Genomic DNA, 27907 nt, shown 5'->3' on the forward strand with positions numbered 1-27907 from the left:
AGTTTGTGGGTGAGGCAGGGCCGGGGGGTCCGGTCACTGGAACGCCCTCGTCCCCTTACCGGGGGTCAGGCACCTTGAGGCGGTTGTGGGTGAGGCAGGCGGGGGGTCGGGATACCCCTCGTTGCCCTTACCCGATACCTTGCCCCCCCCCCCGTCCCCGACACCTTGACCCCCCCCCACCCCCCCCCCCCCCCCCCCCAGGCGCGTTCCCGCCACCTTACCTCTTGGTGAGGGCAGCTGGGCCCCGCCAACCTTACCGACACCTTGCCTCCTTGCCCCCCCCCCCGGCGCGTCCCCGACACCTTGCCCCCCCCCCCGGCGCGTCCCCGACACCTTGCCCCCCTCCCCCCCCCCCCCCCCCCGGGCGCGCGCTCTGCCCCCCCGCCGGCGGAACGAGCTCGAGCGCCAGTTGGACGATAAAATGGCAGGACAGGCGCAGCGAGCGCGCGCTCCGGCGGCGGGGTCTCGTCCGACAACATTTTGGCGGCATTTCTGTCGTCAAACCGCCGGGAACTGATTTTAGGGGCTTTATTGACCTTTGGGTTTATTTATTTATTTATTTATTTTTTGGGCTCCCATTGAAATTGAAGTGAAAAAGTTTACGTTTGCAGAGGTTGAAGTGGTTTTATTTTTTGTCGCGTGGTGGTGGTGGGGTGGGGGGGTGAAGGAAAGTGTCGGTGGGCACTCATGGATGTGGTGGAGCCGCTGGACGAAGACGGTGCAGGTGTCGAAAGAACAATTACTGAAGATCCAGAGAGGAAAGAAAGTGAGTGAAGTGCCAATGGAAAGCGGATGATAGCGAATTTATGAAAACATTAGTTCTGTGGGTAGGTGTTAAGCAAACTATTGAGGCAATGACTTGGATTCCAGCACGTTTTTAGTTGGGCGCCTCCAATGGGTTATTTTATTTCACCTGGTAACGGATCAGTAATGACAAGGATGCAGTTATTTAAAATAAACGGGGGTAGCGCGGTTAGTACTTTAACTAAATCTATTTTCATGGCGATATTAATATAAACATATATACCCTGGAGCTGAGACTTTGCGGGGTCATTTTAGAGGCCAGTCTTTAATAAGCCATGTGGCGCGTCTGACCGAGGGAAAGAAATGGGAGGGTTTTTCCCCCCCAATGAGACGCCAATATTAGGATTTTTGTGATACTTGGGTGTTTAGAGGTCATCATTAATGACACTTATTTCCAAATTTATTTAATTACCTAAATTTAATTTTCCTAGCTGCTATGCTGGAACTTGTAACTTCCAGTCATAGACAAGTCCAGAAATTTTACCATTCTGCCACTGTTCATAAAGCTGTGTTGTATTTTCTGAATAACATACGATACGATGACACTTTATTGTCAGACCGAGGTCTGAAATTTGTTTTTTCACACAGCCATACAATAACTATTTCATTATTAACAGCTGCTGAAAATATTGAATGCCGCTCCCCAGCTTATTTTGTTTAAACAATGTTAACTTGTCAGTGACTGAGAAAAAAGTGGCTTTGCACTTGAAAATTATGGATTAATACACCAAGGTACCTGGTCTGAATTGTTTGCACGGAAAATCACCCAGCAGCCAAGCGCACTTTGGAGTAAATTCTCTACCCCCTTCAGAGACCTAAGGCACATCTTTGGAATAATACTTTATAGTGCAAGTTTTGAACAACCTCCAGTAGTTATAGAACTCCTATCTATCTATTCTATATCTATCTCTAAACTTACAAAACTCAGATCTTGGACGTGTATTTATTTGTGTGTGTGTTTGTGTGTAATCACATCTTTGTGAAAAAACTACGCGGTAATGGTAAAATTTTTACATATTCCGGTAGACATTTTTCACCTGGAGTCCAAATTCGCCTTATCTGAAAATGTAATGCTTTATTTCTCCAGTTATTAATGAAAATGTTCAAATATCTGACAAAACTTTGAATTTATAAATGACTGTCCTTTGCTGATGACATCACAATGGGTCTGCGTGCCTTCTTCCTCGCACTGCGAGTGACGTCAACCCTCCCTCCTCCCCATAATTCAAAAGACGCAGCCGGAGATTAAGTCGGGCCCTGGACTGAACACCAAAGATCATAGCTGAAAACTGCGGCGGCCCAACTCGCAGTCCCTTGGTCGATGATGCCCACCCGCTCGCGTCCCGGTTCTCGGCTCGCGTCCCGGTTCTCGGCTCGCGTCCCGGTTCTCGGCTCGCGTCCCGGTTCTCGGCTCGCGTCTCGCGTCCCGGTTCTCGGCTCGCGTCCGCCCCATGATTCTGTACACTTCTATATGATTATCCTTCAATCTCCTGCACTTCGAGGAATAAAATCCTCGCACAAACCTCTCCCTACCAGGCCCACAAGTCCTGGTAACATTCTTGTAGATCGTATTTGCACTCTTTTCAACTTAATGACATATTACCTAAAGCTGGGTAACCAAAACTGTAAGCAATACTCCAAGTGCAGCCTCACCAGCATCTTGTACAACTCCAACATAAAACCTCAACTATTGTACTTAATGCCCTGACTAATGAAGGCCAGTGTGCCATATACCTTCTTCACCATCCTGCCTATCTATGACTTTCTGGGAACTATTTACTTGTACTCCCAGATCCCTCTGTCTACTTCAGTCCCAGGGCCCTATCATTTACTATGAAAATCCTACGGGGAGGTAGACGCTCCCGCCCCCATGAGTCTCGGGCAGATGGGGTTCGTCAGCCTGGGAAGGCAGTCCATCTAGGAGAGGGAAAACTCTGATTTAAAACCTCCACTGCCTTGTGGCCATATCCAGTCATGGAAAAGGCTCCTGGAGTATACCTCAGGAAAATCCGGAGTCGGAGCCCCTAAGGCAGTTCGTCGTTGTCTACAAACTCGCTCTGGCAGCTCCTGCGATGGCGCTGGTGCCAAACTGTAATGCCCGGTTCCTTTGGATCGATCAGCAACGTGGAGAGAGGTGCTGCATGGGCAACAGCCTGTCTTCCATATGACATCGCCCAGGCTTGCATCCGACCACACATCACCTGCAAACTAGGATGCATCACCCATGGTCAGTTATGACCGAAGGGGACCTACTATTATGTTATTTAACCTTTCAGTCTAGCTTAACACTATGCTGCACCTTTTTTTATTACAAGATACATTTATTTGTCACATGTACCAGTTGGTACAGTGAAATGTGTGGTCACCATACAGCCATACAAATAAAAAAAGAACACAACACATGATAGACTCCAACATAAAACATCCCCACACAGCAGAATCAAAGTTTCCCACTGTGCGGGAAGGCACCAAAGTCAGTCCTCTTCCTCTGATGTTCTTGATGTTCACACATGGTCGGGGCCACCCGAGCCCTCCGCTCGCTGGGGGCTGCCCGCTGCTCTGGCCCGCTCGCCGGGATGATGGAACCCCGACGTCAGAACGGGAGGACAACCTCAGCGGCTTGGACCTCCGAGTTGGCCACTTCCTACCAGAGTCTGCGGCTCTCGAAGTCCACAGGCCGCGCTGGGCGAAGATTCACGCTGGCGGCCCTCGGCAAAGGGATCCCAGGACTCCGCGATGTTGAAGTCAACGCCGCCGTAGCGCTGGGAGCGCTACGAACCACAGCTCCGCGATGTTGATGCTGCAGGCCCAACACTCCGGTGCTTCAAACGGCGATCCAGGTAAGGCATCGCCCACTCCGCGGTGAATCCAGTGCTGTGCCGCCGCTGCTGAAACTCTGGTCCGGTCCCTGGTAGGAAAGGCCGCACCAATCCAGTTGGTAGGCCGCGAGGAGGTGGGCGAGGACGCGACTCGGAGAATAGTCGCATCCTCGCCAAGAAGTGACTGGGAAACGGTTTCCCCCTTACCCTACCCCCCCTCCCCACATAGAAAAACTAAAGAAACCTCCAAACATACTGTTAAGACAAACTAAAATTAAAAAAGATAGAAAAAACGGACACTCTGTTGGCAATGCAGCGCTCCTAGTGGCCCATGCGGGATCTTAGTCAAAGACCATGCTAAAGTCCATGTTGATAACATCCACTGTTCTGCTCTCATCAATCCCCTAGGTTACCTCTTCCAAAATGTATAACAGATTTCTGAAACACAATTTCCCATGCACAAATCTACTTTCCTTAATCACCCTTATCTATCCAAATGGTGATAGGTCCTGTCCTTCAGAAACGCCTCCAGGTATTTTCCTATCAGCCTGTAGTTCCCTGGCTTCCCTTTGCTGCCTTTCTTAAATAGCATATATTAGCTACCCCACAATCTTCCAGAACTTCACCTGTGGCTTAAGCAAACATATTTGCAAAGACCTCTGCAAATTCATCCCCAGCTGCCCACATGTTCTGAGGATGCAAACCCTGCAGATGTATCCACCTTGGTGCACTTCTTTGTTAATTTGTATATAGCCCAAGATATCACAACTTCTTTGCCTCAATTTGATAGCTTCCATGAAGCTTAGGTTGCTATATGGTCTAATTATGACAATCAGCATGGCTTTGTCTGGAACAGGTCATGTCTTACAAATCTGATTACATTTTTTGAGGAGGTGACAAAGGTGGTTGTTGAGGGTAGGACATTAGGTGTTATTTACATGGAATTTAGTACGGCATTTGTGGAGATTATCATGATGGGCTGAATCGGAATAATTGAGATGCATGGGATCCACAGTCACGTGGTATTTTGGATTCATATCTGGCATACTCATAGAAAACAGGGTAGTTGTAAAAGTTGTTATTCTGGCTGGAGGCCTAATGAGTGGTGTTATGCAGGGATCAGTGCTTGGAACGCTGCTGTTATGTGATATATATAAATGACATGGAAGAAAATGTAAATGGTTGGTTTGTTTGTTTGGAGATACAGCGTGGAGAAAGGCCATTCAGCCCACGGAGTCCACACTGAGCAACGATCATGCATGAGCTAGTTCTATCCTACATCCTCGGGAAACATTACAGAATCCAATTAATCTACAAACCCGCAAGTCTTTGGAATGTGGGAGGAAACCAGAGCACCCGGAGAAAGCCCACCCGGACTCCAGGAGAGTGTGCAAACTCCACAGCACCTGTGGTCGGGATTGAACCCGGTCTCTGGCGCTTTAAGGCAGCGACTCTACCGAACTCTATGTATTTTTGCTGACAGATTCAATTTTTGAAGGATTAAGGTACCTATTGGAAAAATATATTGCATACCCTTGACAAATTTATAGTAATTTCAGATTAATCTTTATGATGATTAATCCTTACTGTGGATAAGTACTTAAATCGTCAGGGCACTGTTGGCTACAGACCAAGTGTTGGAAATGAAATTACTGTGATTGTCAATATGGGCCAATTAATCTGTGACGTTGCTCAATGGTTTGAACTTCTTGTTATGATGAACTGGCACAGATGAGGGATGGGACAGATTAGCCTTGATATTTGAATAGTGTAGCAGGTTTGAGGGGCCAAGTGACCTCATCCTGCTATTTTTCCAAGTAGACAAAAAGTTCAAGTTCAAGTTCACATTTATTGCCACATGCACCAATTAAGGTACAGTGGAAGGTTACACAGAAAAGCTGGAGAAACTCAGCGGGTGCAGCAGCATCTATGGAGCGAAGGAAATAGGCAACGTTTCGGGCCGAAACCCTTCTTCAGACTGATCGGGGGGGGGTGGGTGGGGACAAGAAAGGGAAAAGGAGGAGTAGCCAGAAGGCTGGAGGGTGGGAGGAGACAGCAGGGGAGCTGAGGAAGGGGAGGAGACAGCAAGGACTAACAGAATTGGGAGAATTCGATGTTCATGCCCCGGGGGTGTAGACTCCCCAAACGGAATATGAGGTGCTGTTCCTCCAATTTCCGGTGCTGCTCGCTGTGGCCATGGAGGAGACCCAGGACAGAGAGGTCGGAGGCGCAGTGGGAGGGGGAGTTGAAGTGCTGAGCCACCGGGAGGTCAGCTTGGTTATTGCGGACCGAGCGGAGGTGTTCAGCGAAACGATCGCCCAACCTCCGCTTGGTCTCACCGATATAGATCTGCTGGCATCTAGAGCAGCGGACGCAAATAGATGAGGTTGGAAGAGATGCAGGTAAACCTCTGTCGCACCTGGAACGACTGCTTGGGTCCTTGAACGGAGTCGAGGGGGGAGGTAAAGGGACAAGTGTTGCATCTTATGCGGATGCAAGGGAAAGTGCCCGGGGCGGGGGTGGACCGAGAGGGAAGGGAAGAATTGACAAGGGAGTTATGGAGGGAGCGGTCTTTGCGGAAGGCAGATATGGGGGGAGATGGGAAGATGTGGCGAGTAGTGGGGTCACGTTGGAGGTGGCGAAACTGACGGAGGATTATTTTTTGTATGTGACGGCTGGTGGGGTGAAAGGTGAGGACTAGGGGGACTCGGCCCTTGTTGCGAGTGCGGGGATGGGGAGAGAGAGCAGTGTTGCGGGGTATGGAAGAGACCCTGGTGCGAGCCTCATTTATGGTGGAGGAGGGGAACCCCCGTTCCCTGAATAGTGAGGACATTTCAGATGTCCTGGTGTGGAACGCCTCATCCGTGGAGCAGATGCGGCGTAGACGGAGGAATTGGGAGTAGGGGATGGAGTCCTTACAGGAAGCAGGGTGGGAAGAAGTGTAGTCCAGATAGCCATGGGAGTCAGTGGGTTTATAGTGTATGTCGGTTAGAAGTCGCAGAGAGAAGGAATAGGCGACGTTTGGAGTCGAGACCCTTCTTCAGACTTTGCAGATTCTTAAGTATTTTTACGCAATATTTTCCCATGTTCTTAAGTATGTTCATGCACTGAAAACAGTTATTGAGTTTATAAATAACAATATAGCTGAACACCTATCCCCTTCTGAAGATAAATGTCTGTCTCATTTTATAATTTTTGGGGAAACAATTCAATGTGCTTACCAATGTGAAACATGTTCTCTGTCTCTTCCTTCGGGGGAAATGCGACTTTTTCGTGACGTATCCCCCTTCACTGCCTCCGTCTGCGCTGAGGCCTAATGGCGGAGCTGGAGGTCTCCAACCTGCGACTGACCCCGAGGCTCCGGAGGCAGAGCCAGCCAGGACTTACCAACGAGAGGCTGGCCGACTTCGGGGCTGAGGCAGCGGTGGCCCGACTTGCTGGTGCGGAGTTCTGGCTTTCTGCGGCAGCCTGGAGCTGATGCAGTGGGGCTCGGAGCTGAGACTGCGGGACCCGGAGCTGGGGCAGTGGCCTGAAGCTGGGGTGGCGGCCCGGAGCGGACACTGCGGGACCCGGAGCTGAGGCGGCAGCCCGTAGTGGAGACTGCGGGACCCGGAGCTGGGGCGGCGGCCCGGAGCGGAGACTGTGGGACCCGGAGCTGGGGCAGCGGCCTGGAGCTGGGGCGGCTGCCCGGAGCTGATGCTGTGGCGGGCCATCTCGGAGCGGAGATGGCGTTCCGGCTTTCGGCGGCGGCGACATCACCATGGTGGTCCACTGGACTGGAGGGCAGCATCTCCGTCCTGGATCGATCGCCTCAGCACAGAGGGAGAACAAGGAGGGAAGAGACTGAGACTAAAACTTTGCCTCCATCACAGTGAAGATGTGCTTGGTGAACTCACTGTGGTGGATGTTTAATTTGTGTTTATTGTATGTTTTGTTTTTATTGGTTCTGTGTATGACTGCAGGCAACATAATTTCGTTCAGACTGAAAGGTCTGAATGACAATAAAGGAATCTAATCTAATCTAATCTAAAATGCATGGGATTCACGATAAACTTGGTCATAAGGATTTGGAACCAGCTCATTCAGAGAAGACCGTTTAGTTTGGGTTAAGTAATGTCATGTACAGTAAAAAGCTTTTGTTACGTGCTAACCAGTCACGGAAAGATAATACATGATTACAATCGAGCCATCCACAATGTACAGATACATGTTGAAGGGAATAACGTTTTAGTGCACGATAAATTCCAGTAAAGTTTGATCAAAGATAGTTCGAGGTAGATACTAGTTCAGGACTGCCCTGTAGTTGTTGATAGGATGGTTCCGTTGCCTGATAACAGCTGGGAATAAACTGTCCCTGAATCCGGAGGCGTACGTTTTCACTTCTATACCTTTTGCCCAATGGCAGTGGGGAGAAGAGAGAGTGGCCAGGGTGCGATTCATCTTTATGCTGGTGGCATTGCCGAGGCAATGTGAGGTGCAAATGGAGTCAATGGAGGGGAGGTTGATTTGTGTGATGGTCTGGGCTGCAATTTCTTGCAGTCTTGGATGGAACTGTTTCCAATCCATGCTATGATGCATCCCGATAAAATGCTTTCTATGGCGTATATGTAGAAGTTTGTGAGATTTGTTGGAACATGCTAAACTTCCTAAGTCTAACTTCCTGAGGAAATATTGGTGTTGGTATGTTTTCTTGGCCATTGCTTCAATATGGGTTGTCCAGGACAAATTGTTGGTGATATTTACTCTTAGAATTTTTAAGCTTTCAATCATCTTTACTTTGGCAGCATCAAGGCAAATGGGTGAAATCGGATATGTTCATATTTCTTTTGAGCAAACGTGAGCACAGAGGCAAGGTGATTGGAAATGGATACTAGAAGGAATGACGATAGAAAGGCAACAGCAGGAATTTCTAGGAACAATTCGGAGAATTGCAGGATCTTTTCAGTCCAAAGAGGAAGAAAGATTTGAACGGGAGAATGACCCGACTGGCTGACAAGGGAAGTCAAAGAGCATAAAACTACAAGAGAAGGCACATAACGTTGCAAAGATAAGTGGGAACCTGGAGGATTGGGAAGCTTTTAGAAAAACAACAGAAAGTAACTAAAAAGGCAATACGGCGAGAAAATAATAAATACAAAAGTAAGCTCCTCCCCTCCCCCTCCCGTTTCCATCTCCCCATTTCCCTCTCCCTCCCCCTCCCGTTTTCATCTCCCATCCCCCTATGGCAGCACTCAGCATTCCCCCCCCCCCCCCCCCCCCGCGGTGACCACCAGCGTGTCCCCGTGGACACCGCATGGTCCCTCTACAGGTAGAAGCAAGCACGGACGTAGGCCCGGAAGAGGGGCAGGCAGTGACTCTGATGTTTGTCGCCGCCACATCTCGGCCAGGCACAGAAAAATGTAGATCCCCCCCCCCCCCCCCCCCCCCCCCGATATGCCCTCCCCACAGCCTGCCAAAATGGGAACTTGAGGAGCAGCCCCTGTGGTGTCATGCCGTTTGGAAGAAGATAGGAATTGGTGCAGGCAGATTGTGACACACACACCTCCTGGGAAAAAGGCTGCACCATCGTGGGCACAAACAAGAAACAGAAGATTTTCAGAAATATAGGTGGAAATGCGACGGGAAGATGTTTATCGCCGCCACAAGAAAAATGTGAGTAGGATGTGTGAAAATGGGAAGGCTGTGGTGTAGCGTTTGGAAGAAGATAGGAATTAGGCAGATTGACACAAAGACACATCGTGGGCACAAACAAGACGAAGATTTTAGTTATATTTAGCTATGTGGGGGCACGTTTTTTTTACACGGAAGGTGGTGGAACGTATTGTCAGGAGTGGTAGTGGATTGGAGGCAGATATGATAGTCGTGTTTAAGTGGTTTTTAGATAGGCACATGAAAGAGGGATATGGATCGTGCAGGCAAATTAGATCAGTACAGCTAGGCATCATGTCTGTCATTCTGTCTTTGAATTCTGTCTTTAATTTGTGTACTAGTCATGTCTACTAGTAATTTATTTCATTCCGCTTACATGTTTTTCCTCTACTTGCTAAATTTTTGTAAGGTGTCCTTGAGACTCTTGAAAGGCGTCCATAAATAAATAAATTATTATTATTATCATGTGTAGGAAGGAACTGGTGATGCTGGTTTAAACTGAAGATAGACACAAAGTGCTTGAGTAAATTTGTGGGACAGGGAGCATCACTAGGTAGAAGAAATTCCTTCTATCCAGAGATGCTACCTGTTCCGCTGAGTTACTCCAGCATTTTGTGTCTATCTTCAGTGATGCATCATGTTTGGCACAATCATTGTGGGCTGAAGGACTACTCCTGTGTTGTCCTGTTCTATGGATTGGAGCAAGATTTTGAACTATAATTTGATTGCTGCTTTGTGTAAGAAAAAAACAAAATCGTTCAATCTCCATGTGAAAAGATTCAAGTGAGTGGGGAAAGTGAGTCGCTAAACATTTTTGTTTTTAAATATTATTTTGTGAAATATCAGGTGTCTACCCATATAACAACGCCATATTAAGTTAAGAAGATATTCCGCAACTAAATCTTTGGTGGAAGGTACTCATTAATGTAAATAATTCATATTCTGAAATTGGAGAAATTAGTACCTAAATCTGAAAACTTCAATACTAGCCAGCTTGCTACATCCCTGAAAGGAGTTAGAATCAACATGTTTGTTCCTGTTGTCATGTTGAGATCACATATATTCTGAATTATTTTCTCCGTGGGTGAGTCCCAGTTGCTGCTGCCCACAACTACTAAGCCAATGAACAAAGTGCTGATCAAGATGACCTTTATAAAATGTTGTTCAGCTTTTTATGGAAATATTATGATTCTAACCAGGAAAACAGAAAATTACATTTACATTGTTCTTTACACATCTTTAATAATTGGAAAACATTTCAAAGCCATTTAATTGCTTTTTGAATTGTAGCCATAGAGAATGGAAACGGGTCCTTTGGCCCAACTTGTCCATGCCAACCAAGATGCCCCAACTACAAACTACAAGATGCCCCCCATGTGCCTGCATTTGGCACACGTCCCTCTAAAGCTTTCCTATCCATGTACTTGTAGAAATGTTTTTTTAAATGTTATAGTACCTTTCTCAACTACCTCCTCTACCCCTCGGGGTCTGATTAAATCTTTCCCCTCTCACCTTAAACCTATGTCCTCTGGTTCTTGTTTCACATACTCTGGGTGAAAGACTGTGTTGTGCATTCACCCCATCTATCCTTCTAGTGATTTTATACTCCTCTAGAAGATTATCCCTCAGCCTCCTGTGACTCCAAGCAGTAAATTCCTAACCTGCTCAACCTCTTATAGCTCAGGCCCTCGGGTCCTGACAACATCCTTGTAAATCTTCTCTGCATTATTTCCAGCGCAAGTCCTTCATATAGCGGGGTAAGTAAAAGTGAGCAATACTCTAACTGTAACATAACATCCCAGAGTACTCGATACTCTGACAGATGAAGGCCAGTATATTGAAAACCTTGATCACCCCATCTACTTGTGATGCCACTTTCAGGTAACAATGTAAATGCATTCCTAGATCGCTGCTCTACAGCACTCGCCAGGACCCTGACATTCACTGTGAATGTCCTGCCCTGGTTTGACTCTCCAAAATGCAACATCTCACACTCTTCTGCATTAAACTCCATTAGCCTGTAGGAGGGAATTTTGTGCTATATCTGTACCCTATATCTGGTTGTACTCAGATAGGCACAAACACAAAATAAAACGGCTTGTAGATCTTTGGGGAGTCTATCAAACATGTTGGCTTATTGAAGGCCTTAACAGTGCTCACTGAAAAAGACACTTTGCGAGAACCCCAAGTGTTTCAAACATTCACAGTACCTACAGCATTTTTTATATTATTGGTTAATGGTTACTTGTGGATTTGAAATGTCATCATTGATCAATGTCTTTGTAATCTTTTATGTTTGTCCTTCCCCAAAGTTATCTTTAACCTTATATTTCCTGTTATTTAGTATACCACTCTCCCCATTTGTACCAAAAATGTCAGTATCCCTGTATGGAGAATTGATGGTCAGTTTATTAAAGAAGGCTGTTAATTGCTAGGTACAGTGACAAAGAGCACCTGTAATCTCAGGGTTGCAACAGATAAGAATCTAAGCAGAACTGCGAACAACTATCTTCCCCCTCCCAATAGATAAGAGGGGAGATAGTTGTTTTAGCTATTTTAGCTATTATAATTAAGCTGTGCAGTGAAAGCTAAATACATTGACACATCTATTTATTACCTTCCTAACATCCTGTTGGCAATTTTTCCTATCATGCTTCCCCAGTATGTGAGCTCGAGGGTTCATCTTCAGACTCATCTTCATTACAATTTACAAATTTCCGGCAACAAGCCATTCCTCAGCTCATTTGTCCAGCTGATCAAGATCCTGCTGTAATTTCTGATAATCATCTTTGCTATCTACGATACCACCCACTTTAGTTACATCTGTATTCTTACTAAACATGTCTTGTACATTCTCATCCTACCCCATAGTCACTGCTTTATTCTTCATAACAGCCACAAAGAACAATAAAGCAGTAACTACAATTCAAAAATCTAGCTAAATATCACATGTGATCATGAAACTAATCACCAGCTGATCATGTTGATAGAATTGATTGACTAAGAGACTTCAGCCATGTTGCCAGGAAAGATTCTCAGTGGAATGCTTCAGGAACGTTTTATGAACAAACAGACTGGTAAAAAGGGATTATTTTAAAAGATGAGAGAAACTGAAGTAAAAACTAGTTAATATCCTATTGTCTATGCTAATATCGTTTAGAATGTATCTTGTTTTATCCTGCATCGAACAGACTGAACTTTGAAATTATTACCAGATGCAGTATTAGTAAGTAACCTATGCATTAGCCTACATATCATACTGTCTATGAAACAGTGTGTTTCTAAATTATTGTTTAAAGGTTCCATGAATTTCAATTCAAAGTTGTTTTTAAATTGTGAAAAAATGTCTTTACTTTGAATGATATATTTTTCATTAATCACTCACTTAAAATTTCAATCACTCCCTTAAAAAATCATTTGTTTCACATTTGAATTTTAATATGGCTTGCGCCTAGTTATGTGGCATACTCGTGCAATTGGACAATCTGACTTTTTTTTAAATGAATTTGAACAGTACCTCCAATTCAGAAAAGTGGCCTGTTACAGATTCCGCAGTTGAACAATGCAACCATTACAAAGATGCAGATTTCTAATGTATTCTATTGTGCTTGGTAGTGAGTGGATGTCTTGGCAGTGTTAAATAATGTAGAATTGTTTCACTTGGTTTAAGGTCCAATGCATTCTAGAAAGTTCGATAGCTGGTGAAGTGGTTCAAAAGAAAGATCTGCAACTCAGCAGTGTTATTTCTTCATTTAAAGTGTGGTGGTAAGTTTTTTTCCCCTTCTATTAGCATCTGGATAAGGTGTAAATATATTATGTAGTGTCATGAATAAATCTGAGATTTATAACTGTGGCAATTGATAGGAATGGTATGTTTAAAAATATTGGTTTGAAAATATAGTGATCGTGACGTGAATAAGGATGTTTGAAGTAATACACTTGCTCCTTAATAGCCGACTTAATTTTTTTCTATCTGGATATAATGCCGTTGTTAAATCCTATTTTATGCATGACCTCTCCAAGCTCACTTTTATCTATTTGACCCATCTTCTGCCTCCTCAACACTATTTCAGTTAAACTGTTTTTTACCCAATTTGCCCAAATAACTGATACTGTTAAAGGTTATCTCTACTTGCCACTTTCTAAACCCAATCTGTCATTATCATCCTCCCTTTCTTTCAAACAAAAACCTTTGGTCCACTTCATTATTGGAAACTACCATCCCATCTCCAACCTCCCTTTCTATTCATCATCACACCTCCTATAAAACCATCTGATATTTCACTCCCTAATCGCATTTCAGATCAGCTACTGTATTAAAATTGCTCCTACAAAGTCATATTTTATGATCTGTCGATCGCAATCTGTTTTCTTTTCTGCTTAATACAATGAAGTATATCATTTTCCAAAGCTTGCGCATCGGTGTCCAGCCAGTAAGACTATACTCGTCTGATATTGACCAAATCTTAAGTTAAAGTATCATCAGCAACGTAGTTCCTGTTCCTGCACAGTTACCCCAGATAGCTCTCAGGATCTTTCCCTCTTATTTCTCATCTACACTCTGGTTCTCAGTGACATTATAGAAAAAAAAGTGTAAATGTCTACATAAGTGGATACACAGCTCTCTTGACTCTTCTGCTGTCTTTAAATTGCCATTTTCCTTCCTTGAGATTTAGTGGTGAATGAACAAAAATGGCTCGAATTATTTTGTACCTGCCAAAAATGAGTTACCCAACTATTAACTCCATTTTCTGAGCAACTGCTTAAAGCAGTTGGGTCATTACTTTGGTATCACTTGGACGTGAGAAGAGTTTCGGAATGCATTTTTGCATCAATATTAAGATAGTCTGTCCCTATCTCAGTTGCATTTCAGCACAACTTTTACTGCAACTCTCTTCTGTTCCTTTTTTTAATCTCACGACTTTGTTATACTAGTGCACTTTTGGCTAGGTAGCACAGGAAGTAGAACTGCTGTTGTACACCCCTGTTGTACCAAGTTGGAACTTGGATCCAAACACAACCTCTATTACTGTCTGCACGTACTCCCTGAAACTGTATTGTTTCCTATTGGGTGCTTTGATTTCCCCTCACAACCCAGAGATCGCGTGGGTAGTAGTAGGATTAATGAGCATGTGAGACTGGATCGATTTCAATGAAATAAATAGAGAAATGCGTTGATGGGATCATTCTGAAAGCCAGAAAAGACTCGCTTGACTAAATGTCTCCATTCTACGTTGTCAGAAAATGCAGACATATATCTGGCCTCCCTCTATAAATGAGTTATAGAAAATACTGTTGCACTTGTCCTAACATAAGTTCTTCCATTCTCCACTTCCCCTCTGTTCCCTGACCAATATGTGGCTAAGCAAAGCAAATTTAAAAAAATAAAAAAATCTTTGTTTTGAAATCATTTCATGATATTGGCAGTATTGCAACTTACTTACTTAATTTTTTTTTTTCCTGCAACCTTTCTCACTTAATGAAATATTTCCTCTAGTACAGCAACCAGAACTGCAGACAATGTTCCAAAGTAACTGTCACCAATGTCTTGTACACTGTTACATGATATTCTAACTCTTGTACTCAATAACCTGACCAGTGAATGCAAATGTGCTAAACGCCTACTTCACCATCCTGTCTGTGTTGCCACTTTCAGGGAGATGTATGTCAGGGGTTCTTTGTTTTGCGATACTCCCCAGGGCCCTGCCATTAACTGTGTATATCATGTCCTGATTTAACTTCCCAAAATCTTCACATTTGTTCAAATCAACAATACATCTGCCATTCCTTTGGCCATTTTCCCAGTTGATCTAGATCCTGTTGTAACCTTGGAGAAATTTGTGAGACATGATTTCCCACGCGCAAAGACGTGTTGCCTATTCCTAATCAGTCCTTGCCTTTCCAAAAGCAGATAGATCCTGTCGCTCAGAATCTCTACAGTAACTTTCCAATGACTGATGTTAGGCTCTCTGGTTTGTCTTTAGATCCTTTAAATAAGGTACCACATTTGTCACACACCCAAACTTCAGGTACCTCACCAGGGCCCTGGCAATTTCTTCCTTTGCTTTTCACATTGTCCTAGGATACATTTGGTCAGACCCCGGGGAGTTATCCATGCTTAATTGCCTCAATCCCATCTCTTTTGGAATGTCTTTGTTTCAGGAATCACTGATCTCTTCCTTGAACTCCTCTCACCTTCTTCATGCAAAATGCACATGAAAAGTAGTAATTTAAGACCTCATCTATCTCTCCTGGCACTACGCTAAGGGACATATTCCTAGTTACCCATTTGCTGTTAATATACTTATATCTTCTTAACGAGTCTACACACAAGATTAGTTGTTCAGCCAGAGCTGAACACACTTCTCAGCATCTGCATACAATGGTGTCTGTCTTGTCGCTTCTTGTGCATTGTGGTGGGAAGATTGGTGGAAACAGACCCCAATATAGTTATATAATCCCTTCAGATTCTCATTACCTTTTATGCCAAGAATATCTCATGATCCTTTTTTTGCCTTCCTGATTTTCTTCTTAAGTGTACTCCCACATCCCTTATATTCCTCGAGGGATTTGCTTTGTCCCAGCTGCCCATACCTGGCATACACCCCCTTTTTCTTAACCAGAGCCTCAACATCCCTCGTCAATCAAAGTTCCTTAATCCTACCAGTTTTGCTCTTCAATCTGTAACAGGAACATGTTGCTCCCTATCTCACTTTTAAAAGCAAAGACACAAAATGCTGGTGCAACTCAGCAGGACAGGCAGTATCTTTAGAGAGAAGGTTTAGGTGATGTTTCAGGTCAAGACTCATCTTCATAATAACAAGTACTGAGAAAACAAACGTGCCTGTGGTAATGGGTCTGGGTTTAAAAGACGAGAGTTTAGCAACATCCTCTCTCACTGCTCCCCCTCTGATTCCTCCTGCCTTCCAACTTTACGACCAGCTACCGCAGCCATGTTTGTTTATTCGGTACTCACTTTTAAAAGCCTTCCACTTGCAAAACCTCTCTCTCTTTCAGCTAACAACTTTTCCCATTCAACCTTTGGAAGTTTCTTTCTGATGCCATCAAAATTAGTTCTCCCCCAATTTAGGGATTTAACTTGTCGACCAGTCCTTTCCTTTGCCATAATTTTTTTTAACACTATTAGAATGATGGTCTTTGTGTAGTTAGTGTGGCTAACACTAACTACACCAATTATAGATGTAGTTTTCTTCCTTCTTTTGCACCTTACTAATTATCTATTCTGTCGCTCTTCTTATTTTATGCTTTATTATAATTTTAAGTTTGAATGGAATTATAAGTTTTATCCAAGGAGATATGTACGGAAGAACGACCTACGAGATTTAAAATTCATCTATCCGATATTCGGGTGTAATGTCAGGTTTAGTGTGTCGATACATCTGCTCTTTTACAGACGGCCCTAAAAATAAGATGCAAGATGTTAATATGACAATCGGGGGTGAAGGAATTACATTTTGTAGTTGGAATGTTAAGGGAATTAATGAACCAATTAAGAGAGGTAAAGTATTAGCACATTTAAAATTACTTAAGACAGATATAATATTCCTTCAAGAAACCCACCTTAAAAGGGAAGCACAACATAGACTGAAAGCAAAATGGATTGCTGAAACGTATCATTCCTCTTTCTCACATAAATCCAGAGGAGTAGCAATATTAATCCGTAAAGGGATACCTTTTAAACATACATTATCTATAGCGGACAATTATGGTGGATATATTGTATTAGCAGGGGAGCTAAACGCAAAAAAAAGTGATTCTTCTTAATGTTTACGGACCTAATTTTGATAGTCCCATGTTTTTCAAGAAAACAAAATACAATCCCCGGAACTCGCACAATACAAATTAATAATTGGAGGCAATTTAAACTGTACACTAGATCCTTATTTAGACAGATCATCAAGACAAACAAAAGTAAAATCTCAATCAAGTGAATTTCTAAACTCATATATTAATACCACCAACATCAAGGACGTCGGGAGGATCAAAAATCCAACCGGATGAGAATATTCATTTTACTCACCGGTACATAAAACCTACTCAAGAATAGACTATTTTTTAGTAGACTCTATGCTCATCCCATTTACCTACAACTCGAAATATCATAATATTATAATCTCGGACCACGCACCTTTAACATTTACAATTAAACTAAATGGAATGGTCGAGAAACAAAACAGTGGAGACTCAACCCCCAAATTTTAAATGAAAAAGCATGTCAGGAATATCTTATTAAACAGATTCATATATTTTTTGAGACTAATGACCACCCTGGAACACCTGCCTCCTTTCTTTGGGAAATATTTAAAGCATTTGCTCGAGGAGCATTAATTTCCTCCCAAGCATTTTATGATAAAGAGAACCGGGTTAAGCAACAGATACTGGAAAGGGAAATAAAGCAATTAGCCATAGAAAATGTGGCTGTACCATCTATGATAAAACACAATAAATTTGCTGTATTGAAATCTAAATTAAATTAAATATACTCCGATCAAGTAATAAAACTCTACCAGCATACTAAACAATTACATTTCGAATTCAGTGACAAAACCACACAAACTCTTAGCACGTCAGCTTCGAAAAATTGGACGGGGAAAAAACAATCCACAAAATTAGATCAGACTCGGGAGAATTATTAACACTGCCCAAGGATATAAATGAGAGATTTCTGCAGTATTATCAAAATCTTTACTCAGCCAAAACTATAGAACATCCGGTAGGAATAGTAGCATTCTTACAGAAATGCAATATAAAAGGTTTAGATTCAAAAGACAGAGAATTACTAGAAGCTGAAATAACGGTAAAAGATACTGAAGAGCCTATTAGATCTCTAAAAAACGGCAAGGCCGCCGGCCCAGATGGTATAGGTTCTGAATTAAATTGAATTAAATTCTGAATTGTACTTCCAGTGGCGCTGGTGTCAGCAGCCTCCACCTATAGCCCGGTATCTTTTTGTTTTTTTGTTTATTTAGTTATGGAAAAAGTGTGTTTTTTTGGTGTTTTTTTATGTGGGGGAAGAGGGCACGGTGCGGGGGATACCGTCCTTCAGCCGCTTCCTGGTGAGGACGCGACTATTATTTGAGTCGCGTCCTCGCCCCCCTCCCCCCACAGCGGCCTACCTACCTGGATTGGCGCGTCCTTTCCTGCCGGGGTCGACCGGAGCTCCAGTAGCAGCGGTTTGCGGAGCTCCCAACGCGGGCGGCGCTGATGTACAGTGCGGGGTCCTGTGACTCTGCCCTGCTCGGCCTGTGGACTCAGGAGCTGCAGACTCCGGCTGCGGGAGGCGGCTGATCAGCTGCGGGAGGCGGCTGATCAGGAGGTCCGGGCCGCTGAGGAGGAGGATGCTCACCGTCGGGGTTCGGCGTCGGCGTTCCACCAGCCCGGCGTGAGGGCCTGAACATCGGGCCACCCGGGGCGGCGACTGCAGGTTCTCGGAAGGCCCCGACCACGGATGAACACCTGGACTATGGTGCCATCCTCACCTGGCTGGACTATGGTGCCATCCTCAACTTGGTGTCATTTATGTTATTTTGTGTCGTGGACTTTCCGTGTTTGTGCTTTTTTTTAAATTCAATTTCAATTTTATTTTTAATGTTTTATTATTTATTCATTATTTATTTATTTTGTGTGTGTTTTTTATTTTTTTTATTTATGATACTGCCTGTAAGGGAAATTCATTTCGTTGTCTCAAATTGAGACAATGACAATAAATTTGAATACAATACAATACAATACAAATTAAAAAAAATTATGATCTGGTCTCTCCATGTTTACAAACACTGTATGAGTACACTTATACTCAACAGAATCTGGCAGAAACTTTAAACAAATCTATAATAACACATACCAAAAACTGATAAGGACCCTGAAGACCCAGGCTCATATAGGGCCTCCGTTATTTCTTAAATGGAAGAACTTCAGAACCACCGGGACTCATCATGGAGCTGGCCGCCCGGCCAAACTGAGCAATCGGGGTAGAAGGGCCTTGGTCAGGGAGATGACCAAGAAACCCGATGGTCACTCTGACAGAGCTCCAGAGTTCTTCTGTGGAGATGGGAGAACTTTCCAGAAGGTCAAGTATATCTGCAGCACTCTACCAATCAAGCCTTTATGGTAGAGTGGCCAGATGGAAGCCACTCCTCAGTAAAAGGCACATGACAGCCTGCTTGGAGTTTGCCAAAAGGCACCTCAGACCATGAGAAAAGGACTCTCAGACCATGAGAAACAGGATTCTCTGGTCTGATGAAACCAAGATTGAACTCTTTGGCCTGAATGCCAAGCATCACGCCTGGAGGAAACCAGGCACAGCTCATCACCTGGCCAATACCATACCTACGGTGAAGCATGGTGGTGGCAGCATCATGCTGTAGGGATGTTTTTCAGCGGCAGGAACTGGGAGACTAGTCAGGATCGAGGGAAAGATGAACGGAGCAAATTACAGAGAGAACCTTGATGAAAACCTGCTCCAGAGCGTTCTGGACCTCAGACTGGGGCAGAGGTTCACCTTCCAACAGGACAATGACCCATCAGCACACAGCCAAGACAACGCAGGAGTGGCTTCGTGATAAGTCTGTGAATGTCCTTGAGTGGCCCAGCCAGAGCCCGGACTTGAACCCGATCGAACATCTCTGGAGGGACCTGAAAATAGCTGTGCATCAATGCTCCCCATCCAACCTGATAGAGCTTGGAAGGATCTGCAGAGAAGAATGGGAGAAATTACCCAAATACAGGTGTGCCAAGCTTGTAGCGTCATACCCAAGAAGACTTGAGGCTGTAATTGCTGCCAAAGGTGCCTCAACAAAGTACTGAGTAAAGGGTTTGAATACTTATGTAAATGTGATATTTCAGTTATTTAATATGGATGTATGGAAATCGAAAAAAAATTTTCTCTGAAAATTACTTTGGCTTCAACATGATTTGATTTAAAAGTGCTATATAAATAAAAATTACTTACTTACTAACTTTGTCGTCTTCATTGCTGCCATGCTTCACCTCATTGGCAAAGAACTGCCACAGGGGATCCCAATCCTCCACAGAACTGACGGTGGGCTCTTCAACCCTAATATGTTGGAAGACCAAGAGCAAAGTCAGTAACACCGCCATCATGGAGCTTCAGCACGCGGAAGACTGCGCCATTACAGCACATTCTGCAGAAGACCTCCAGGGCATCCTGAATGCCTTTACCAAGGCATACAGGGCCATGGGCCTAGCCTTAAATATCAAGAAGTCCCAGGTCCTACATCAACCTCCACCCAATCAGCCGTCTACCCAGCCCACTATAAAAGTGGACGACACCACTCTTGAAAATATTGACCACTTCGCCTACCTTGGCAGCATTCTTTCCTCAAAAGCTGACATCGACTGATGGTCAACCATCGCCTGTGTTGTGCTAGCACACATGTCAATCTCAGGAAAAGGGTCTTTGAAGACTGAGACCTAATGGCTCAAACAAAACTGCTGGTCTACAGAGCCACTGTCCTCTCCACCCTGTTGTATGGAGCCGAGTCATGGACCACTTACCGCAGGCACCTGAGAGCCCCGGAACAATACCATCAAAGATCCTTACTAAAGATTCCGAGGATCAGCTGGGAGGACAAACGCACCAACATCAGCGTTTTGGAGGAAGCCAACATGATCAGCATCACCACCACAATAATGCAGCACCAACTTCGATGGACTGGCCATGTTATCCGCATGTCCAATACACATCTCCCTAAACAAATCCTGTACTCTCACTTGAAGGCAGGTCAGCAAGCCCCCGGTGGGCCAAAGAAACGCTTCAAGAACAACATCAAGAACAGTCTGAAGAAATTCCACATCACATCAAGCAACTGGGAGCACATTGCACTGGGCAGGCACTCCCGGAGGAAACCCGTGCAGGAAGGAGCTACACGTCACAAAATGTAATTACGCCGTGTCGCAGAGACAAAGCGACAGCACTGTAATGACAGAGAGAAGTGGGCTAGACGAATACCAACCACCAGCAGTCTCCACTGCCCACGTTGCACCAAAGTGTGTGGATCGCGGATCTGCGATCCACAAGAAAAAGACACAATACACTATAGGATTCAAACCCCCCCCCCCCCCCCCCCCCCCCCCCCCCCCCCCCCCCCCCCCCCCCCCCCCCCCCCCCCCCCCCCCCCCCCACAGCAGAATCAACACTTTCCACTGTGGGGAAGGCACCAAAAAGTCCAGTCCTCCTCCTCCTCCCAGTCCACCCGAGGTCGGGGCCTATTTGAGGCCTCCACAGCCAGTCGCGGCAACGGGGCCCAATGTTATAGGCCCTCCTGCTGGGAAGAGGGAACGCCGGCGTCGGGTGAACAGTTCTCAGCTGCTTGGAAATGTCTGGAGCGGCCGCCTCCTCCCCGGAGACCGCGGCACCCGTAGTCCTCAGGCCGCGTTGGTTGGAGCTCCGACTCTGTCGATCTCAGATCCCATGCTCCGCGGTGTTTTAAATCCAGCGCCACCCGCGGCTGGACGCCCGCAGCCACAGCTCCGCGATGTTGGGAGTCGGCGGTCACAGCACTCTGGAGCTTACCGCAAGGCGACCCGGGTAGGGCATCGCCCGCTCCGTGATGGTGTCCCAGCACTGTGCCGCCGCCGAAGCTGTAGTCCTGGCAGGTCCCGGCAGGAAACGCCGCTCCAGTCCCGATGGTAGGCCGCACGTAGAGGACAAGGATGCGATTCGGAGGAAAAGCGCAGAAATAAAGTTTCCCCCCTTCCCCTCCCCCCCCCCCCCCCCCCCCCCCCCACCACATAAAAGAAGACCTACAACAAAAATTTTGTTTAACAGGACTAAAAATAAAAGTAAAAAAGGGTGAAAGGACGGACTGCAGGCAGAGCAATCAAATATACAACGGCGCCCCACTCCTGCAGTCCGCCATGACAACACGACAAACAGGGTGGGCGTGATGATGCATCCCCGTTTAACCCCCGTTTCCACAGTGAATGGCTCGAACTCAGAGCCGCAGTTGCTGAGCACTGTGACCGACATGCCATCATGTAGAAGCCCCAATATTCTGATGTACTTGTAGTGACAACCGTACCTTGATAGTATGCTCCAAAGAGCCTGGCAGTCTACCGTCAAAAGCCTTTGTCAGGTCTAGGAAGGCCATGTACAAAGGCTGCCTTTGTTCACGGCATTTTTCCTGGAGTTGGCGTGCTGTGAATATCATGTCTGCTGTACCTCTGAATGGGCGGAAGCCACACTGTGATTCTGGGAGTATCTCCGCAGACAGTGGAAGAAGTCGGTTTGCGAGGACACAAACTAGGACTTTGCCTGTTGTTGACAGGAGCGAGATGCCCCTGGAGTTTCCACCTTCAGCCTTGTCCCCCTTCTTAAAAATTGTCATTATTAGGGCATCCCTGAGTTCTAAGGGAACTTCTTTTTCCCAGACCTTGAGGAGTAGGACGTGAATGTGGTACAGGAGCTCCGGTCCACCTTCCTTTAAGATCTCAGCTGGGATCCCATCTGGACCGGTGGCCTTGTTGTTCTTAAGGCTGTTGATGGCATCTTGATCCTCTGTCATAGTGGGATGTTCTCCCATGTCTTCTCTCGGGGATGCAGTGGGTAATGTCTGGTTCAGTTGTGCTGTCATGGTTGAGGAGTTCCTGGAAGTGCTCTTTCCATTGGGAGTTAATGGACTCATTGTCCTTCAGCAGTTCTTGTCCGTCTGTTGAGCGCAGGGGGGATAAGCCACGATAGCTTGGACCATAGACGGCCTTATTAGCGCTGAAGTCTCTGATGTCACTCGAGTTTGCCAGTCTCTGGATTTCCAGAGCCTTATCGGTCCACCAAGAGTTCATAAGCTCCCTCACCCAGCTGTGGACATCCACCTTGGCTCTGGAGTGAGCCGCTCTTTTGGCCTTGCAGGTTACATCATTTTGCCAGGCATGAAAGGCTTTCCTTTTCTTGGAGATAAGCTGTTTATCTCTGTGTCATTCTTGTCAAACCAGTCCTGGTGTTTTCTGAACTTGCACGCAAGGATGTTTTTACAGGTATCAAGGATGTATACAGGTATCAAAGATATCTCATGTTTTTACAGGTATCAAAGATATATCTCCTCACCTGAAGTGCTCATTGAGTGTGATGCATGTAGTGAGATCACAGTCACGCCTAATTTAGTCATTACCCAAATTCTACAAAAAGTGGGAATGAGTGGATTATTATCATAAAGACAAAGGAAGACTTGCTTTATAAATTTTATCATATCTTTAAAATACTCAAACATAATCCATATGCATGAATTACTGCAATGATAGGCAGTGTATACTGGTTTCATAAACAACATCCTAGCTAACTGTTGAAACAGGGTTATCATGGGCCCACTGTAACTGGCAGTCTGACCATTTATGGTAGGCGTACTGCTGACGCAGCTAAGAGCAGCTAGTTTCATACTGCAGCCTTCAATAACCTTTGAATTATTTTCTTTTCAACAAACCTGTTTATCATTTCACTGGTGATAATTGTCATGTAAAAGGGACTATTTTCAATTAACATTTAAATAGAGAGCTAAACATTTCTATTTTTTATGTCACTAATCTAATAACCATTTTTTTAAATAAAAAAAATCATCATTGTCACCGCCAACAGACTAAGACTACAATAAAACAGCTGCGGGACTTTGCTCCCCATAACTTAAGCGAGTGACTATAAATGACAGTTATGTAAAATTATTCCAGCCATCAGTGAATGAGTTCAATATGTCAGGTCAGTTGTGGAACTAATAGAGCATTTAGAAATTGTGCAGGGTTTTTCCTTAAAAGGGAATCTTGTCTGTCATTAACTTTATGTTTGGTATCCATTATTTTCAAACTCTGATTACAATGCAAAAAAACACTTTCTCAAAGGTATAATTCACATAACTCCATTGCCTTAAATTGACCTTTGATCACATGAGCAGTAGTCAAAGAGATGAAAATAGATTTCCCATACTAAAATTCTCCTATTCCAAACAGCTATTTGTATGGCTAATTCTGTTTACAGAAACCAGGCAGCTAATGATGCATGTCATTTCATTTACTTGGACAAATTATTTGTGAAACAAATGCCTATTATTAGAATATTATCCCATTGTTCAGCTGTGAACATTCTCATGTATACTTACACCAAGGTGGAATATTTACAGCACTGAGATGCCATTTCCTCTATCCCTGTTTCCTTAAAAGTATATCGAATATGCTTGCTATAATGGTAAGCTTTACAATTCATAAACCATTTGTTAGACTTTACAGTGAATTACAGTGTGATGAAAATTGAAAATGCATCTAATTTTTATCATTGTCAATTTGTAATTTTTTTTAACCCTTTGGCCTGAAATATGGTTATATTTCAACGAGCAATTGCAATTGAAAAAAACATTGTAAAACATTGAATTATTCTTTATATGCTTTGCAACGCCATTAGGGGACCATGCAGCTTCTATTCAGGACAGATGTGAAAGCCTGATTTATTTCTGACCTGCAATGCTGCATGCGGGATAATAAATGTGATATTTGGAGAAAGATGCAATTAGGTTAAAAAGTTAATTCCTTTATTGGATGAAAAAAAACTGCTAGATTAGTGCTAAACATGCAAGCCAAGCAAATTTACTTAGAACATAGAAAAAGGTACAGGACAGGAACAGCCCTGCAGCCCACGTGTGGCAAACATAATGCCAAGATAAACTAATTTCATCTGTCCACACTTATCCCTCCATTGACTTCACTGAATTCCACTGAGAACATTGACTTCTCTAACTTCAATTAGCCCTTGCTTTCCTTCTCTCTCCACCCCCTCCCCTTCCCAGTTCTCTTACCAGCCTTACTGTCTCTGACTGCATTTTATCTCTGTATCACCCACTCTCATGATATCAATCTGAAGGGTCTCAACCCAAAACATCACCCATTCCTTCTCTCCAGAGATGCTGCCTGTCCCACTGAGTTACTCCAGCAGTTTCTGTCTATCTTCGATTTAAACCAGCATCTGCAGTTCTCTCCTACACATTTTGACTGCTCCACTGTGGAATCTCCTCAAGGTTGGTCTACTTTGAAGAAGTTCTCCTCCTCTCTCTGACGAGAGTTCAGCAACATCCTCTCTCACTGCTCTCCCTCTGTGATTCCTTCTGCCCCCAGACTCTACGACCACATCTTAACCCAGATCCATTACCACAGGCATGTTTTCTCGGTTCCATCTTTTACCTCGTTGATTCCAGCTCCGGTTTCAGACCTCCCAGTTCAGACCCAACCCAGACTGCAAGTTCCGCCAGTCGATCTGCCATTTTTCACAACAGTTCTCATTCTGTGCTCTGCGTTCTACACCTGCTGCGATGCACCGGCACCGAAAGGCCCTCGATCTGACTCTCCCGCAGCTTCGGGCTTCACTCAAACACACCTGCAATGGACCCCAACTGCACCAATCGACGCAGATCCAGGCCCTCAACAAACGCTTCCTTTTCTACCTAGACTCCACAAAGGATCGCAAGCTTGTGCACCTCCAGACTGATCCCTCCACCGACACTTCTTGACTCGACCCGACCACCCACAGACCCGGGGCTCCATCGCTGGACTGCAGCATCTGCCCGAATACCACGAGGCCGAGATCCGTGATGCCATTGCCGCCACGAGGAACAGCACCAACACTCACCTCCTCTCCAACCCTCGACACCTTCCCAGCCGATCCCAGGCCTGAATCACCGAAGAACCCGCTGCCGCTGACCTTCACCGCCTCCCCGGGACCACCGCTGCTGCCGCCAACTCCCACCGTCTCCCTAGGGCCGTGGCCGCCACTGCGGCCGACCTTCACCACTTCCCAAGTGCCTCAGCCGCTGCCTTCGACTCCCACTGGCACCCTGGGGCCACGGCTGCCGCCAACTCTTACCGCCTCCCTGGGGCCACCGCCTCCCGGTGCCACTGCTGCCGCCAACTCTTACCGCTTACCCAGGGCCGAGGCAGGCGAGCTGACCTTGGCGCCGCAGCCTGTCCCCGTGCCCCCAGGATTACCGCACATATACAGCACATAATCCTTCGACATTTTCGCCACCTCCAATGGGATCCCACTACTAGCCACATCTTCACATTTCCACCCTTTCTGTGCTGGGCCTCCTCCATTGTCAGAGTGAGGCCCAGCGCAAATTATAGGAACAGCACCTCGTATTTCGCTTGGTTAGCTTACACCCCAGCGGTATGAACATTGACTTCTCTAACTTCAAGTAACCCTTGCTTTCCCTCTCTCTCCATCTCCTCCCCTCCCAGTTCTACCAGTCTTACTGTTTCCGACTACATTTTATGTGTACTGCCCACTCCCCTGACATTAGTCTGATGAAGGGTCTCGACCAGAAACATCACCCATTCCTTCTCTGCAGAGATGCTGCCTGTCCCGCTGAGTTACTCCAGCAGTTTGTGTCTCCCTCCATTCCTGCATATCTAAGAACCTCAAACAGCACTGTCGTGTCTGCCTCTACCACCAGCTCTGGCAGCATGTTCCATGCTCCCATTACTCTCTTAAAAAATAGTACTTGTCCAGGACATCTCCTTTGAACTTTGTCCCTCTTACCTTAAAGCTCTGCCCTCTAGCCTTCGTCATTGCTACCCTGGGAAAAAGCTTCCAATGTCCACCCATCTAATTTTGTATACTTTCATTAGCAGGGCTGCCAACATTGGGTGAGAGGTGGGAGTGAGAAATTGCAAGAGAAGTTAGAGAAGTCAATGTTCATACTGCTGGGGTGTAAGCTAACCAAGCGAAATACGGGGTGCTGTTCCTATAAGCCCAAGGGAACGCTGCAACAGAGGGGGAAGGAGGTGTTGTGTGTGCCCCCCCCCCCCCCCCCCCCCCCCCCATTGGTATGGAGACTTTGCATTTTTCAGCTTGAAATTGTGCAATCTGGTGCATACTGTAGCGAGTCTTTTAACTTACGCTTGAATGGAATATTTATGCTTTAAATTGGATTAGCTATGTATAAGGTTAGGCTAAATTACATATCTAATTACATTCCACAGTAGAGCCAGGCTATGATCAGCAGGTGCCTACCCTGACCCTGAGTTCAGCCTTACACCTGGCACTCTATTCTACCCTGATCATAGCTGCTTACCTGCTTAGGTTCCCAGTGCTGAACACTCCCATTGTCCCAGCTTTGACTGCACAAACTAAGTACTATTCCAAACTTTGACTCTGGATGCACATTTGGCCTTGCTCCTAGCCCCTCTGCACTGACAATATATCTGGCCCACACATAAAGCCTCATATCTGACGCCCTGGACTTAACCTATTACGTTCAAGTCCACAGGTGCTTATCTAATGCAGTAATCTTTTATGGTACACTTTACAGACCAAATTTTCTATGACAAAATTTGTGACATTCATTGGCTTCCTTGTTATCTAACATGCTAGTTACTTTGTCAAAGAAGTCATCACTGTTTGAACGATCACTGACCACTGGCTTTGGGGGTACGCGGCAAGGAAGTGGAGCAACTGAGTGGGGGGAGAGACTTTTTGAAATTTGATGTATTAAAATCATGTTTTAGTGCATTGTAGAAGTATGATTTCAATGTTTTTTGTTTGAAGTATTTTTAAGAGGTAACCTTTTAAGGGATAACTTTCCACACAAAGGGTGGTGGGTGTATGGAACAAGCTACCAGAG

General features: G+C 45.1%; 1 protein-coding gene across 6 annotated transcripts in view; it reads left to right on the forward strand.

Moving 5' to 3' along the window:
- The first annotated feature begins 636 nt into the window (after positions 1-636).
- Positions 637-27907, forward strand: part of gjc2 (gap junction protein gamma 2) — an 85861-nt gene continuing 58590 nt past the window's right edge. For 5 of the 6 annotated variants that reach the window (XM_055663641.1, XM_055663665.1, XM_055663657.1 and 2 more), the window contains exons 1-2: positions 637-766; positions 12943-13037. The gene's annotated coding sequence lies outside the window, so the exon portion shown is untranslated. Of the gene's footprint in view, positions 767-12831; positions 13038-27907 lie in introns of those variants that run through there. The other variant, XM_055663633.1, reaches the window with a different exon arrangement.

This window comes from Leucoraja erinacea, chromosome 2, assembly GCF_028641065.1.
Source record: "Leucoraja erinacea ecotype New England chromosome 2, Leri_hhj_1, whole genome shotgun sequence".
Classification (NCBI taxonomy): Eukaryota; Metazoa; Chordata; class Chondrichthyes; order Rajiformes; family Rajidae; genus Leucoraja; species Leucoraja erinaceus.